This window comes from Protopterus annectens, chromosome 7.part0 (genome assembly GCF_019279795.1).
Source record: "Protopterus annectens isolate FY-2018-M chromosome 7.part0, PAN1.0, whole genome shotgun sequence".
In the NCBI taxonomy this organism is placed as follows: Eukaryota; Metazoa; Chordata; order Ceratodontiformes; family Protopteridae; genus Protopterus; species Protopterus annectens.
In genome coordinates this window covers 1,740,428,019-1,740,444,817 of record NC_056739.1, presented here as the reverse complement: position 1 = coordinate 1,740,444,817, position 16,799 = coordinate 1,740,428,019, and the positions used below count along the sequence as shown (strand labels likewise).

At 38.2% G+C, this 16,799-nt stretch overlaps 1 protein-coding gene across 1 annotated transcript in view; it reads left to right on the top strand.

Moving 5' to 3' along the window:
* VPS33B (VPS33B late endosome and lysosome associated) overlaps positions 1-16,799 on the top strand; it is a 2,132,768-nt gene that overhangs the window by 939,438 nt on the left and 1,176,531 nt on the right. The gene's annotated exons all lie outside the window — the stretch shown is intronic.

Below are 16,799 nucleotides of genomic sequence, written 5' to 3'. Positions count from 1 at the left end.
GAAAAAGTATCAGAGAAGGCAAGGGGAGTCAAGGCAAGAGAAGGTAGCCTAGGAGGAGAGGATAAGACAGGGTATTAGAAGGAGGAAAGGGATTAGGTTAAGAAGGTGAGAATAAAAGTGTAGTAAAGAAAAGAATACTAGTATCCCAGATAGGGATGAAGAGAGGGTGACATCTAGTGGGCAACTGTGGAAGTGCAAATAGCAAACAGGGCAGCTTCCAGGTGAGAGCTATATAAATGGGAGAGAAAGGATAATCTAGGTAGCTATCCAAGGAGTGTGTGAGGTGGTAATGGAGGAATGAGGGGAAAGGGTAGCTGCTGGCTGCTTAGGTAGTGGCAGTCTAATAGCTTAGCAGGTACAGTTGGTTAAAACTTAATGCTGCATGACTAGGTGGACATACTTTCTTGCAATCTTGAGGTAGAGGTTGGTAGGAGGAGACAGTGTCCTGAGCGAGTCCGAGGTTAATGTGCAGAGAGCACCTTAGTGGAGATAGTAGAGGGAATGCAACCCAGGCAAAAACACAGGGTCGATTTGAGGAGATAGTTTCTTGCAATCTTGAGGTAGAGGTTGGTAGGAGGAGACAGTGTCCTGAGCGAGTCCGAGGTTAATGTGCAGAGAGCACCTTAGTGGAGATAGTAGAGGGAATGCAACCCAGGCAAAAACACAGGGTCGATTTGAGGAGATAGTGCAAAGTATTAGCGCACAGCCAAGCACACACAGCAGCAGCGAGGTGGGCAGTATAAGTACTGAAAGGCATAACATTTGACATTCTTGACACCACTTCAAGTGTAAGAAAAGGGTAATTCTTTATTTTATTCATTTTACTCAGAATTTGTAGAACAATAGAAATGTGAATCATGTCCTTCTTTTTAACAGTCTCCATCTATTCACTCATGTTTGTGGCTTTAATTGCCTTTTAATGACATCTAAGTTTTCCACTCTCCGTAGTATATGCCCATCTTTAGTTCTGAGAGCCATTGGTACTTTTGTATGGCCATGTCTCACTGGCAGTGCGTCTGGACGTTTTTGCATGTGACGTTTAACTGGCAGGCTTCCTTCTTTTTTGAAACAGGAAATATGTTTATTAAATAGGCAGTCATACATGTATGTAAATGAAAACAAACCATATTGACATAATTTTACTTGCAAACACTATACGTCACTTATAATCTACCCAGTCATTTTTCTACCCAGTCATTTTCAGTCAAACATTACATAGCTCATTCAAATCCTGCCTTTTTAAAAACCTCATTCCTTCCCTGTATATATTGCCCCCCACATTTCCCATTTTCCTATGTAATTTGATCCTACACTTTTCTAAAGATTCCAATTCCAGTTGTCTTATCTCTGTTACTATATTCACTACTTCAAATACAGTTGCTTTAAACTTTGATTTCCATTTTCTAGTAATCGCTTTTTTGGCAGCCACCATAATTAGACTCAGCAAGGCCTTACTATGTCTAGGCAATTCCAATTCTGTATCATATCTCAGAAAAATCATTTCCCTAGATACACCAATTTGCTCATCCAATATCTCTGATAGAGTAGTCTGCAGGGAATCTTTAAAGTCTGCTTATGTATTCCACTCCCAGAAAATATGTTTACAATTACCTCTTTTTCCTCCCTTCACACCTTCAACATTTGCTGTCTACCTGAGGAAAAATTCTCTGAAGTCTACTTGGGGTATAAAATATACCTATATAAATATTTCCAAGGAAAAATCCCAAATCTTTTAGATTTTATTACATATTTGGGAGACATATATATATATATATATATATATATATATATATATATATGTGTGTGTGTGTGTATATATATATATATATATATATATATATATATATATATATATATATATATATATATATATATATATATATCCATCACATTGTTTCTTTGTGAATTGCTTATTCAGTCTCTCTTCCCAATCCTTTCTAACTTCCTCTGATTGATTCTTATAGTTATCATGCAATATTTTATCTTCTGTACTAATTATTCCTTTTTTAACGGCAGCTTCTGTTCTAGATTCTACTAACATCTCTAGGAGTGCTGGCCTTTCTTTTAGGACCCCCCCCCATTTCTTTCTCTTTGCCTATACTCTGATCTCAATCCTTGATAGGGAAGGCAGTCTCTAACCTGCATTTCAAATAAATTCTTGACATTTTCCCATCCTATCATCTTTTCCTCTCTAGTTATTTGCACCCAATACTTGGTTTCTTTGCCAGTTTTCTCCAGTAATTTTCAGACCCCTCTTGCCTATTGTTTGTATCAATAATTGCAGTCATCCCTATCAGCAGACTCTCCTTTCTCCATTCCCATATTGGCTTACTTCTTAGAATGCCTTCTGCTACTTAATGAATATAATATTCTGTTTGATTATTGTTATTCTCCTTAAAGATCTCCATCCAAAATCCTAGTCTCTCCTTGGTTCTTGAGCTTTCCCCCCATTTCATCATCATCCCTTTCCACTTTGAATTATAGGTTTCTGCTTGTGTGTGTATAGGAGCTTTAACTGTGTAGCTGTGAAATACTCCTTCAAATAAGGTAATCCCAGTCCACCATGTTCTATTGGAAGGATCAGCTTATCCCACTTGATTCGTGCCATCTTCCCCTCCCAGATAAAATCTTTCAGCTGTTTGCTATCCACAACTTCTCCTATGCTTGATAAAAATATGCCTGACCTGTGTAAATGACTAAAGGGACTAAAAACATTTTAACTGCTTCTATTTTACTATCTATATCCATATAACAGAGCTTTGAATTTCTCAGTTTTTGTATTATCTTTTATTTAGTCTCTTCCCACATATCCTAAGGTGCCACACTTGAATAATTTTTAATCCATACTCCTAAGTACTTCATATTATCATGTCCCCATAAATATGAATATTCATGAACTAATTTGTGTATGGGTACATAATTTACCACTGTTGCCCTTGTTTTAGCTTCATTAATTTTGTATCCTGAAACAATTGGAAACTGTCTCAAAATGTTCCACAACACTAAAATGCCCTTTTCTGGTTTTATTAGGTATAAAATAATATCATCTGCAAATAGAGACAGCTTTTCTAGACTACCATACCAGTTTTATCCTTGAATTTCTGAGTACCTTATTTTCTTTGCCAGTGGTTCTAAATATAAAACAAATAACAGAGGAAAGAGGACTCCACTGCCTGGTTCCTCTGCTCAAGCAGAAATGATCAGAGAGGAACCCAAGCACTTTAATTTTCGTCTCCAATCCTTCGTATATCCTCCTAATCAGCCTTATAATTTTATCAGGGAATGCAAATACTTCCATTGCCCTGCTCATAAAGTCCCAGCTTACTCTGTCAACAGCTTTCTCTTCATCAGGAACCACCAACAACAGTGGTATTTTCTTACATTCTGCTTTCTTTTGGGTCATCAGTGTTCTGTTAATGTTGTCAGATGTTTGCCTCCCCTACACAAAACCACATTGATTTATATCTATCAATTTTGGTATCACTTTTGCCATTCTTTTAGCCATAATGGACATAAACACTTTATAATTGTAGTTTTGAATTGAAATGGGCCTGTATGAAGCTGGATCTGACGGGTCTTTAGCCTCTGTAGGTGTTACAGCTACCACCGCTTTCTTCCAGGATATTGGTGCTTCTCTTCCTCTTAAAATACTGTTAAACAAAACCTTTAATATCTTTATTATTTTTTCCCTCCTGTTTTCCAAACTTCCACAGAAATACCATCTATTACTGGGAACTTTCCTGTGGATTGATTATATATCATCTGTTTATCTCATCTCTTCCTATCTTGTTAGTAATTAAGCCTCATTTACCGCTAACCTTGGCATATTTAATTCTTCCATAAACATCTCCATTTGTACCTTTTCTTGATTTCCATATTTCTCTGCTCTATACTTTCATAGAATTTCTGAAATATTTCAATACCTCTGCAGGATCTCTTGTTATCTTCCTTGTTATAGGCTGCCTAAGCTTGGCAACAGCCCTTTCTGCTTTCTGTTGCCTGATTCATTGTGCTAACATTTTTGTGCTCTAGAGTTATTATCAAAAAGTAGTTGCTTAACATAAATCTTTCTAAACTCATGCATATTATTGAGATAGTCCCTTATTTTTTGTTTAGCATTCTGCTATTGCTCCTCTCCTTGTTTTGTGTGATTCCCCCTATTCTGCACTTTTAACACTTGTCAATCCTTTTAAATAATTCTTGTTACTTCTTAACCATATCTTTCCTTCTTGTATTTCTACCCTAGTTTTAAACTGCACTTTAATTTTATCCCACTCCCTGTTGTATTTTTCGAAGAAATTTCTGTATTCTGTAATAGCCCCTGAATCATTTCCACTACCATTCCTTAATTCATCTTTTTTCAACAGGTAGGTGGGAAAGCATCAGTCTCTCATTTTTATATCATTACCCTGTGTTTTTATTTTAGCTATTATTAGTGCATGATGTAAAATAGTTATTGGGTGCATATCAAGATTTTCAATTAAATGTCCATGTTCCTGTGAAATGTAAATTGTGTCTAGCCAGCCTGGTTTTTATATTTTGTGGAATAATATGTAAATTCACTCTGAACTCCTAGTTTTGAATTCACATCTTCCATGCCAAATATTTTTCATAAATTTCTTCAAAAATCTACCATCCTTTGTTAAATTTTCCTTCTGGGACCTCCAGCCACATCTTCACTGCTGCAAATCAAATTCCAGTCTCCGCCTATAAGTAATATTCCTTGCAGAAATCGGATTATTTCTACCAGAATTTTTTAAGCTGCATTATAACAGTTTTTGGTAAAAGATGTAAATACATGCCAGCATAATCCTTCTCCATTCTCTACATGAAAAGAGACATAGAGGAGCTCTCTGAGCATGTAGCCCAGGCCGGTATGACCCTGACCTTGAGTAGCATCTTACCCTCACCAAGAATGATGCCACAATATGAAGACAAGATGATCAAGACATGCTGCACCTCAGAAAATCCAAATCCCATCGAGCTACGCGCTTGAGAGACTTGAACCTCAGCACTGAAATAAATAGGACATGCTGTAGGGGCAGATTCATAACCCAGAGGCTCCCTTCTCTCTGGAATAAAATCCCAGTCCAGGTTAGGCAGAGTCCCTCATTGACTCTCTTCAAGAGGAATCTTGATGAGTGGATGGGAGATCGTAGGTTTACCCCCGGGTATCACTTCTGTGTCACTGTTAGACAGAGGCACAGTTTACTAACCTCGAAAAAGGGCATAGCAAAATTAATTTAAAATGGGTGGTGAAAGCCAAACACACTCTGGCTAGGCTTATAAGTGCCCTAGGGCAGATAGCCTAGTATGAACCTATGAACCTTGCCAGTAGCCCCTTAGTACTACAAATCTACCATTATTATCTTTTTTCCTTTTCTGTCACTATTGGAACTCCTCTTGTAATTAATGCAAGTACTCCTCTTTTCCTTTGTCCCAGTTATTCCGCTGAATAACCATCCTGAAAACCTTAATTTATAAAATTCACTTGTTCATTTCTTTCCAAATAGCTATTTCCACTCTACAGTTTTAATATAGCTCACAACGTTTTCTTTTATGTATTTATCTGTGAGACCATTGACGTTTAAAGACATTACAGAAAGCATCATTGTGTTCAAAATGTATTATTCCACCTTTTATGTGTAACAGTATTTTTGTTAAATGTCTAGCTTTTGTGTTACATGCATATGATGTTTGGCAGGTTTATCTTTTATAGTTTTTTTCTTGCCATCTCCATTTGAGTCTATGTTACATCTTACAAATCTTTTTGTTTTATTGAAAGCCCTAAAAAACACATCTCAAAACTATTAACTTAATAATAGCACACAAAACTATGTACATCTTCAGATATTGAAGTTTTACCCTTCTAATCAGAACAAATGTTCCAAGCTCACAGCCACACACATATAGACTTCAGGTAAGCTAAAAAAAAGTTATCCATGCTAAGATGCACAGTACACCCTGTGCTTCTAATAAGTGCTGTCTGGCTTTGTCTTATCTTTATAGCTCTCTCTCTCTCAGCTGGCAAAACACTTGAATGCTTTGAGAAAATATTTTGTCCAAGCCATTTCTTTTTATCAGATTGTCTTAGAGACATGAGAACCAGACACAAAACTGCCAGGCATACATTTGTTTACTAGACAAAAGCCTTATAATATTCAGTATTCTTTTTCATTTACATGTTTTCTCTTAAAACATTCTATTAGATTAAGCTAAGGGCCTTAAATCAGTTATTCCCTTTGCAAAAGAGAAAAAACACAGTTTTTTTCTTTTGCCGTGGTCTTTTAACCAGATTTTCTTGTTTATAATCTGTATATATATATATATATATATATATATATATATATATATATATATGTATGTATGTATATATAGATAGATAGATAGATATATAGATATTGCAGTGCCTACAATTCTTAAAACTGAACAAAGAGAAAGGGAAAGAAAAAAAAACAGAAGTCCTTGTTTACATTAGTGTCCCCATTCCACTTAAAAAAATAACTGAGAAAATTTACTTTATAGCATTTGTTTACTAGAAAAAAGCCTTATAGTATTCAATATGCTTTTTCATTTACTTGCTTTCGCTTAAAACCTGCTATTAGATTAAGATAAGGGCCTTCACTCAGTCATTCCCCTATGCAAGGGTGAGAAAAAGCAGTGTTTTCTTTTGTCATGGTCTTTTAACCAGATTCTTCTTCTTGTTTATGTGTGTGTGTGTGTGTGTGTGTGTGTGTGTGTGTGTGTGTGTGTGTGTGTGTGTGTGTGTGTGTGTGCATATATTGCAATGCCTGCATTTCTTAAAGCTGAACAAGGAGAAAGAGAATAAGAGAGAAAAAATAACAGAAAGACCTGTTTGCATTAGGATCCCTATTACACTTAAAAAAAATAACTGAGAAAATGTTACTTTATAGCATGGAAAGAAAAACATCTACTATTAAAATAGTACCATTAAGAAAAAGTTTTATTTTACTTACAGTTAACTTTCTCCCTCCTCTTCCCCTCTCCTGCGTATTTTTCCAAACATTAATGGCGTGAAGTAGGGCATATGATTTAGAGTCCCCTGCAAGTTTAACAAAAGTAAAAAAAAAAAAACTAATATTTCCACATTTTCTTATACTGTGATGTTTCACAAATATAATTATTGCTTTGCACTCCCACATTTGTCAGTTTTCAGGTTATTGGTTTTATCCTTGTTCATCTCCGTCTTTGTCCTTCTGCCACATTTTTGTCATAGTCAACTCCTTCTGCTGGTAAGATTGCATCTTTACTGTTAAAGGTCTAGGTTGCTTTCTCATAGCCAGTTTGGAGCATGCACACAGTGTGCACTTTCAGTTAACCATTCCTGTTGTGGAATACCATTTCTGCTGCTTATTTGTGCTTTCAGAAAATGAATACAGGTTGTTCCTTCCAGCTTCTCTGGTATAGCAAAAAATCTTGGGTTTTCCCTATGTGCTCTGTCTTCTAATTCTATTATTTTTTTAAACATCTCTTCTTGAGCAGTCTCATACTCAGCCAGCATTTTCTTAATTACAGCCTCTGATTTTTGCAGTTTCATCACCTCATCTGAATATCTGTTTAAAGCTTCTTCCATTTTTGCCAATTTTTTGTTGTTTGAGTTGGTATACTCTGTCAGTGTTTGTTTAATTTAACCAGATCGTGTGCAGTTGTCTTATACTTCCCTCTAGGTTATGGGAAGCTTGCACTGCTTTTTGCTGAACAGCTGCAGTACTCTTCCCGGTCAGTGTTTTTTCATCACCCTTTGTAGCTGATTTTTTTTCAGATCCTTTGTATTTCTTTTTTCCTGGCATCCAAGTATTGCAGTTACTAGCCAGTTGCTGAAATTTACCCAGTAATGTAGGCTCACTGGCTTTCTCTTCTGAGTTCCTGTTTTTACATCAGGAGAGCTAAAATTAAGCTGTTACTCAAAGTGCAGCCATCTTGGAAGTCGGCAAGCTTCCTTTCTTAAGCTTATAAACAAATCAATGTAGTCATACAGGGTATCATTAATTTACCTCTAAAGTACCCAAAATGTCTCTGTGGCTTTTAAAATATTTACATGCGCTGTTTTATTTTTGCAGTGTGAATTTGTTTGAACATTTGTAGGTTCTCACAGGCTATGAAAGCCAGACTATTACAAGCATTCACTTCCTTCAGTGTCCGTGTTTAAAAAAATGCTGTATGTCTTTTTATAGTCCAATGCCAGGAATTTTTTATGCATTAGTGACACCAGGTGATACCAAAGTGCGTTAATATTGTGCACATAGTTGGCCCTCAAGTGTTTTCTTATTTCACTTGCTTAAAAATATTTTTGACAGAATATTGCATTTTATACCAGCTTCTAGATTAAATTCTATATTGTGTCATAGGTTCATAGGTTGGTACTAGGCTATCGGCCCTAGGGCCTGTACAAGTCTAGCCAAACAATTCCCCGGATATTTCTTCCCACAATATTTACTTCCCTGGACCCCTGTCTAGCAGGGCAACTGACGTGATCCTCGGGGTGAATTTCCTATCTCCCATCAAATCGTCAAGGTTCCTTTTGAAGAGGGCCAAGGAGGCGCTCTACTTGACATGTATGGGCAGTCTATTCCAGAGTATGGGGAGTCTCTGGATCAGGAACCTATCCCTCCAGCATGTTTTCTCATAATCGTTTGACAGCAGTCTGCCATGCATTCATATCTAGTTGCTTATGATAAATTGTCAGGCTGCATTGTGTTGTCATTTCATCTCAGTAGTAAGCAAACAGCTCACTTTTTTCTGTTCAACAACATGCAAACTCTTTTCACACTTAAGTGTTTACGTCACAAAATACCATGACTGCCTTTCATGCTCAAATCCATATCTACTGCAAGGTAAACACTTGTATGCTTTCCATCTTGGAGCCTTTGTTTTTTTTATATTACATTTCCACATTGCTTTTTCTTTGGATTTGGTAGCGTGATTTATCTACAACCCCTTTTTCCTATTTTTGCATATGGGGTCAGAGTTTCTTTTCAAGAGTAACAATCATCTAGAGCCAATGTTTAGATCGACGGGTGGCTAGCCCTGCCATTGCAGTTCTTCCATACCACACACAAGCACCTGTGGCCAATTTAGAGTGTCCAATTCAGGAGGACATGAAGGACATTCAGACTCTGCATAGAAGGCCCCCCAGTCAAGCTTTTGTATAAATAGAGAGAAAAGCTGTTGGCTTCTTCTGGTTATTGATTTAGCCTCTTTGCAATCACTTCCCTCTCTTACTTGCTGCTGCATAGCCTGTGAGTCTGTCCAGTCCCTTAAGAAACATGAGGCTTCCACCAAGTCTAAAAGATCTTAACTCCAGTTTGAAAAACACCTTAACATAATAATAATTTAAATCTCAGCTCCTCATCAACACGACCTTATCACTGGGACAAAATGCACTCTCTTCCTTCTAGTCTCCTCAGTGAAATCCTGCTTTATGTAAACTTTCATGTCACCAAAAAAACGTATTTCCTGACATCATAATAATTCTATACATACACAGTTTTTGATACAGTCATGCATTTTATTTTAAGAAAACTGCCTCTCATTTCTTCATTTTCTGTCCAAAAATTGTTTCAGTCTGGTATTAAAGAAACATGAAACTCGACTAATTCACAGGGTTTGGATTTATTCTTCAGGCTATTAACCCCATCCATCTATAATATCAGTAAGTCCTTGAGCTCTTGTTAATAACAAAAGGAAAACTAAATGGCAAATTACCTCTGAGCTCTCAGTAATTCTTGGATTTATGCAATTTTGTCATTATGTTCATCAAAGAAAGTAAAAAAAAATTGAATAGGTGTATGCTTTCTTCCCCACTGACCTGTAAGACTGTTGCAAATTATACCCATTTTTGATTCTTGGCTAATCCATTTGCAGGGGGAAATGAATCATCATTGTGGAGTTATAATTTCTTGTTTTCACCCAAGTTTCTTTTCAGCAACAAGATTTGTGGTGATTTGCAGCTCAGCCATATTTCCTGTTTGATTTATACTTCTGCAATTCTAAACACAGAAACTTTTCAAAGCCAATATATTTATTATTTTTTTCAAATATATATCTATGTCTGCTTTTCTGGGTCACATTTTTCCTCTTCTGTATACCATATGGTGGTTGGCTAGTGAGCAAATACGACAGACAATAGATGTCTGTTAAAACCTTTTCAGAGCATATATTCAAACTGCTGTGAGTTTCTTTTAACTTCCATAATATGGGAAAGACACTCTTTATAGATTATTGGTTGAAGAGTGTTCTGGACTCAGACAAGGTAGATTTCTTCCAGTACCTTGCCATCAGCCATTTCCAAAAAAACACCTGAAGTCCGTTTTGGATACTGAATTCAAAGAATCCTGAGGGAGACATTTATAGAGAAGGTTCCATTTCTTTATACTTGGGCAGGTTATTCCCAGATTATTTTTTCAGACAGAGGAGGATCTCTGGAGCCCTTTCCTGGATTTGTCTTAGTAAGTACCTTAAAGGTAGTAAGTACAGAATGGCAGCACTTCAAGATTTGTTTGTCCATTTTGTTTTAAGGGGCTAGGATTGCCGTAATAGATTTGAAGGATGCATGCTGGTATATTTCTGGAGTTACTGGATTCCAAATTGGGAATTAACTTTTCCAGGGTGCATTCCTCCATTATTTTCTGGTAGCTCCTTGTGTATGCTCCAAGTGTCTTGCCTTGGCTTTAGCAGTGCTAGGGAAATCCACATTTGCCTTTATCTGGACAGTTGCTAGATTCAGGATTATTCCTTTTGCTTGTTGGTGGATAACCTGAACGTGGTTATTCCATTCTACTCCTAGACTTTCTTTACCTTAGTGATAGCAAGAAAAAGTCAAGTCTGATCCTCAAAGAGCTTTTCCCCCCATGGTCAGTATTGGATATGGTCCTGCAGAATGTATTCTTGATTTAGGAAAGGATACCTGTAATGATATTCTTGTCTCACCATTTAGTGCCTCCGTGGGTTTCTAGCACTGTTGGTCTATATATGCGCTAGTGTTATGATTATTCAGAGTGTGAGAATTCATGTATGGAGATGTCAGCATTATGTTCAGGTTGTAAAGGATAATTCTGGGGGCTGTTTGGACATGAAGTCCCCATTGATATTCCTCCTAGACAAGGATCTCCAATGTTGAATAACTCTAGTCACATGGAATTTAGGCAAATCATTTATGAGCCCTTTCCCAACTTCAGCAAGGGCCTTGGTGACCAGTGCCTTGGACTCTGACTGGGGAACACATCTGAAGTTCTTCACACTCAAGGGGATAGGCTCTTCTGCTCAGACGGATGTCCATGTCATCAGAAGTAGATGTTTAGTGGTATTTTGTGGTATTTAAAACATTCAAGATCTAGCTTCCTTTGGGCATCTTACAGGTAAATGCGGACTGTACAACGGTCATGCGGTATATAAACAAGCAAGGTGGCATAATATTATACTAGCTTTAACGCTGCTGAATGGCTATGCATCTCTGGTACCTGATATCATCCACATACCTCCATTTAATAGCTTGTTCACCTGCTGCAAAAATGTCACTTATTGATGGACAGCCTGAGCCTATGACAGCTCACAGTCATCTGAAGAGAACAGATTATGATCTTTTTACATTACAGGCAGGACCAGATCCAGCACTAGGCAACCTAGTCATCATTCATTTTAAAAAAGAAGAAAGGTTTAAAATGCTCTCAGCAAACATCACATCTGTTTTCTGTCTGTTGCTTTAAGTATTAAAAAGGTGCTCTCACTGAGCATCACATCTATTTCTAGCCTGCTGTTTAAGTATTAAAAGTGTCACGTCTATTTCCTGCAGTAGAGAAGAGCACAATATCTGAATTTTCCACAGTTGGGTATAGAAATTCTCAAAGAGAACCTTTTGCAACAGCTGTTTCTAAAGCGGAATTAACAATGGATTCCAATTACTGAACAGAATCTTTGAAGCAGCAGCAAAATTCACAATGGATTCCAGTCACAAGGTGCTTTTTGTTAAGAGGCAGTTTTTTAGTGCAATTAACAATGGATTCACTAATAATTAACAATGGATTCCAGTTAGTGAGACAGTACCATTATGAATGGATTTCAGGGTATGTGTGACTGTTACCTTTGAAGCAGAATTAGCTAGGTATGTTTTGGGTTTAAACAGGCAGCGACAGCTCAAACAAAATCTCATTTTGGGGTGTGGGTATGTGTGTGCATGTGTTTTTCTGTGTGTAAAATGCCTCCTGCTGCCTAGTTAAGTAATTTATATCTAAACTGTGGCAGGTAAGAGTCTAATCCTCCACACCGACTTTCAGGATTCCTTTAATTTGTGGTCAGTTATTGAAAATTGCAGTCTGTTCTCATTGTCAGTTATAGTTTCATAGTTATGTAATTCATAAAATACATGTCCTTATGTAATTTGTTTTATTAACTAATTTAAGTGACTTTCAGTAGTCTTATCTATCTCCAGTTTGTACTAGGCTCATCAGTGTTCCCCTGGACTGCAAGCCTTGTAACTACCACAGTAGTTATGGAGTAAAGGAAGGCGGTGGATTGTAGTAAACAAGAACATCATAATATGAGTAATGGTCTTTGTGTGTGATCCCTGATTTACTTATGATATTGAATCTTGACAGTGTTTTTATTATTTAGCTGTGAGTAAATCTGACAGCATGAAATCTGAGCTTAATTACATCCGAGTGACTCCTCCAGGTGCATCTGCAGTTAACTCTTACTGACGCCTCTAGGCATCAAATATTGCTTATTCATGTTTGAATGAATAATTACAAAATCATGCTATGTACAAGGTTTTAAAAGATTTAATCTTAAAGTTTACAAAATGACATTCAACTGCATTAATATTTGATCTCTGTCTGTTGCAGGTAAATATATATTAACTGCTGTTTTTAATGATATTAATTTATATAGACATAATTTTCACATTTTTCTAAATATCTCAAAAACCAAGCAACACAGACAGAACTCCTCAGCCTCATATGAATGCTCTCAGCTAGAAAAATCAAATGCTGCTGACATCATGTGTGCAATTTGACTGGTCGCCGAGATATTGTAAATTGTTTACAAAATATTACAAATGTAATAGTTACTGTGTTTACTGTGACTTATAACATTCAATTTAAGACGTAGAACCTAAGGAATACTGCTACTATAAAAATAGTTTGTGCTGAAGAGTTTGCCATTTATACTTCTTTCATAATCCCTAGGTTCCAGAGATATGAACTTTTGTTTGAAATGTGAGGACATAATTTGATTATGTAAAAATGTTTAGCCCCTCCCAGTGGAAGTTACAGTGCAAACTTCCTGAGCTCCAGTGGAGGGAATGAGTTAATAGCTATGAATACATTTTTTATTTAGCTTGTTTTTTGCCAGCACATGGGTATAAAATGCAGGGCATTAGGGCTACAACAGTTTGTGTAGCACTTGGTATAGATGAGTAAGGCTATGAGATGTCAAAGAACTGCTTCTTGTAGTACATAATTTGATTTCCTCAGCCACCATTTGTTTTCTATGTGACTCTGCCTAGTTATCTCTTACTTGTATGATTTATGTATGTATATATTTTTATCTGGAGCTTTTCTCCCCGGGCCTCCGCTGAAAATGGACCTATGTCCAGTCAGACTTTACCAGTAAACAAATGTAAAATAAAATAAATAAAATGATTCTCTTAGACCCTTAATGACCAGCAGAATATGAATGATGTTTGTAATGAGGACTGTTGTTGGAGGAGAGCCTCATTATATGAATTAGCGATGTGTGAGCTTTGGGCCTTCACCCTGATCTTTTCAATGGTTAGACATCCCAAAGGGTGTGCAGATGCATTCTCACACATTGGACTTTAGCAGAAGCTTAGCTATAAAAAAGAACACATCACATCACTTTGTTCTTTTTTGCTACCCGAAGTAAGCAGTCACACACTGCTTTGCTTTGGGAGCTAATCATTTGATTTGTAGGCCTTAGTCTTTGGCAATGTTACGTAGAACAACTTCTTTATATTGTATTGTCTGGCTTTGTCCTGATCATAATGATACCTCAAAAGAAAATTGCCTACACTGTTCTTATCAAAGACTGCCACCATTAGTGATTTTTTGTTTACTAGAGAATTGTGATTTTGATAATTGGGCATATTGTATTACATTTAGCGTGAAAACTTCAGCTAAGAGACATAAGAATCTACAAGTCTTTCCTAAGGATAGGAGGTCTAAGTATCTATGTTATGTAGTCCTATCTCACCTTCATTCTTACTGATGGGATCAGAGCCGATCCTCGGCTCTGACTCTGCCTAATTACAAGCTTGAAGTCTTCTCGTTGGCTCGTGGCTAGGTAGGTATCCCATGGTGCACCAGTACAATCCCAAGATCTCGTTTGTGCTTCTTCTTGGCCGTGACTAAGTTTTACACAGTTTCTTCAAAAATTTGGATAAATCTTCTAATTTCAATTTTGAAAGTGTTGTATAGCATTTTATAGCTATAGTTAGTGTAGTGTTTTCACTTAGATAGTTAGCGTTTAGTAGAGCATCTTTTGTGTGCAATTTCTTTAAGTACAGTTGGCCTTTGGCCTTATAGTACTTGGTATCCTGTGTGCCAGTTTTCATTTTGTTGATATAGTTATATAGACTCCTGTATTACTGTTTTCATACCTTTGATATTAGTAGTTGTAGGCGCCTTTTGCACTTAGTTTAGGCTGTGTGTGCTTTCTTAAATACTGTAAATAATAACTTTTTTGCAGAGCTTCCGCTTGCATATATTTTCTGTTAGCAGTGTTACAGACAGAATGAGGTTCTATTGACCTTGTTCTTTATGTTTTCTACAAATTAGACTATATTCCTGTTCTAGTGTGTGTGCGAGCCTCTCTACTTGTTTATGTACCCCCTAGGTCAATTTTAGTTAGAGGACCTAGTTTCCATTTCTTTCCTACCCAGGCTAGGCCCGTTTAAGTTAGAGGACCTAGTCCTCATGGTGTTTCTTTACCGGTTCCTGTAGGGCCAGGCCCGTTTAAGTTAGATGACCTAGTCCTCCCACTTTTTTTCCCCTGTGTGTGTGTGTGTGTGTGTGTGTGTGTGTGTGTGTGTGTGTGTGTGTGTGTGTGTGTGTGAGTTCATCTTCTGTGAGATGTCTAAGGAAGGCAAGGACCATAAGCCATCTGGCTTTAAAAAGTGTGAAAAATGCTCACAGAAGATGTCCATAACAGATGGCCACAGTAACTGTGTTTAATGTCTTGGGGACATCCACTTACAATAAACTTGCTTATTTTGCCACTCTTTTAGTGCTAGAGTGTTGCAAGAGAGAAAAAATAAGCTCATTCTAAAAGGTCTCCTAAAGCCTTCTTTTGAGGAAGAACTGGCTAGCTCTTCCTCATCTGCTAGATTTCAAGGATCTAAAAAGGAAAAATCTAAATCCTCTAAGAGGCCCTCCCCGGTGCCGGCTGGCGTCTCAGAGCCGCCTCTTAAAATTACTAAGTCAGACAAAATTACTGCCTTATTGGCCCCCACTGAGTTCCGAGCCGATCGAGAGTTTTACTACTGTGGTTACAGGGTTGGCACCAAGTAGTTTGGAGCCGGTCTACGGCTCCCCTTACTGGTCTCCCCTACATTAAAGTCACTCATACTGCAGAGATCCCATTCTCCTTCTCTGTCCTCCAGGTCTTCCAGGAGTTTATCAGAAGAAGATCTAGAGAGGGTAGTGCTGAGACTTCTGAAGTCATCTGCCTTACCTACATTGTTGTTGGCTCCGACCCAATTGGTTCCAGGGCCACTTGAGTTCATCCCCCCTTCAGTGATTCCTCCTCTGAGCTATGCTGGTCTTTCAGAGCCGGAGTGTTTAATACCACTGGTGGAACCCTTGGTTCCAGCTCCCCCGAGGTTGTTTCAGAGCAGAGTTCCGCTCTGATACTCTCGGTGCCATCCGTGGTGTCTAGGAGCTGAAGATCCCTGGTCAGCCCCGACAAAGATGCCTGAAACTGAACCTCTTCGGTTCCAAACCTTCCTCTCGGCATGTCAGAGAGGGTGAGCTCGGACCCTACATCTATCTCGGAGCTGATGACTCTGGAACAGATGGCATCCTTGGTCTCCTCAGAGCTGAGGAGGTCTTCGGAGCTGGAGAGGTCAGCATTTCAGATGATGAGGAGTGTGCTGTCCTGATCATCAGCTCCTACCAAGGGTACCGACACCCTCCCCCTTAGAGCACCTACTTCTGTCTCAGCTCCTACTCTGTCTCTGGACAGCAGAGACCCACAGCCTCAGGAGCCACTCTTCTGAGACCTTCCCAGAATATCCTTCCGAGGAGCCCCCACGGAAGAGGACATGCAAGAGGAAGCCTGTAGATTCCCTGGATGAGTCTCTTACCTCAGACACTGACCTCATGGAGTCAGAAGGGTCCCCCAAGTCATCCTCTGATGATGTCTCCTTCGTAGACATCCTGGAAATCCTTAAGCAGAGGTGCAGCTGGCCCACTGTCACCCCTTCTGATGAGGAGTCAGTGTGCCTGAAGGCTTTCGGGTCTCAACCATCAGCCTCCTGGGTGTCTTCATCCTTCGACGAACTGATGGAGCTAGTTAGTTGGAAGGTGTGGGATACTCCTGATGCCATGGAGCCAGTTCCCAGGAGACCAAATTAGCTTCTTTCTGCACCCAGGGAAAAGGAATTATTGTCAAAAGGTGTTCCTGTAAATGCTATGGTGGTGGTGGCAGCCAATAAGAAGGAGCTAGAGGAAACTTCTTCTGTTCATCCGCAGAATAAGGAATCTCGAATGATGGACAGATACGGGAAGCATATCTTCTCATCAGCGACATTTGCTCTTAGATCG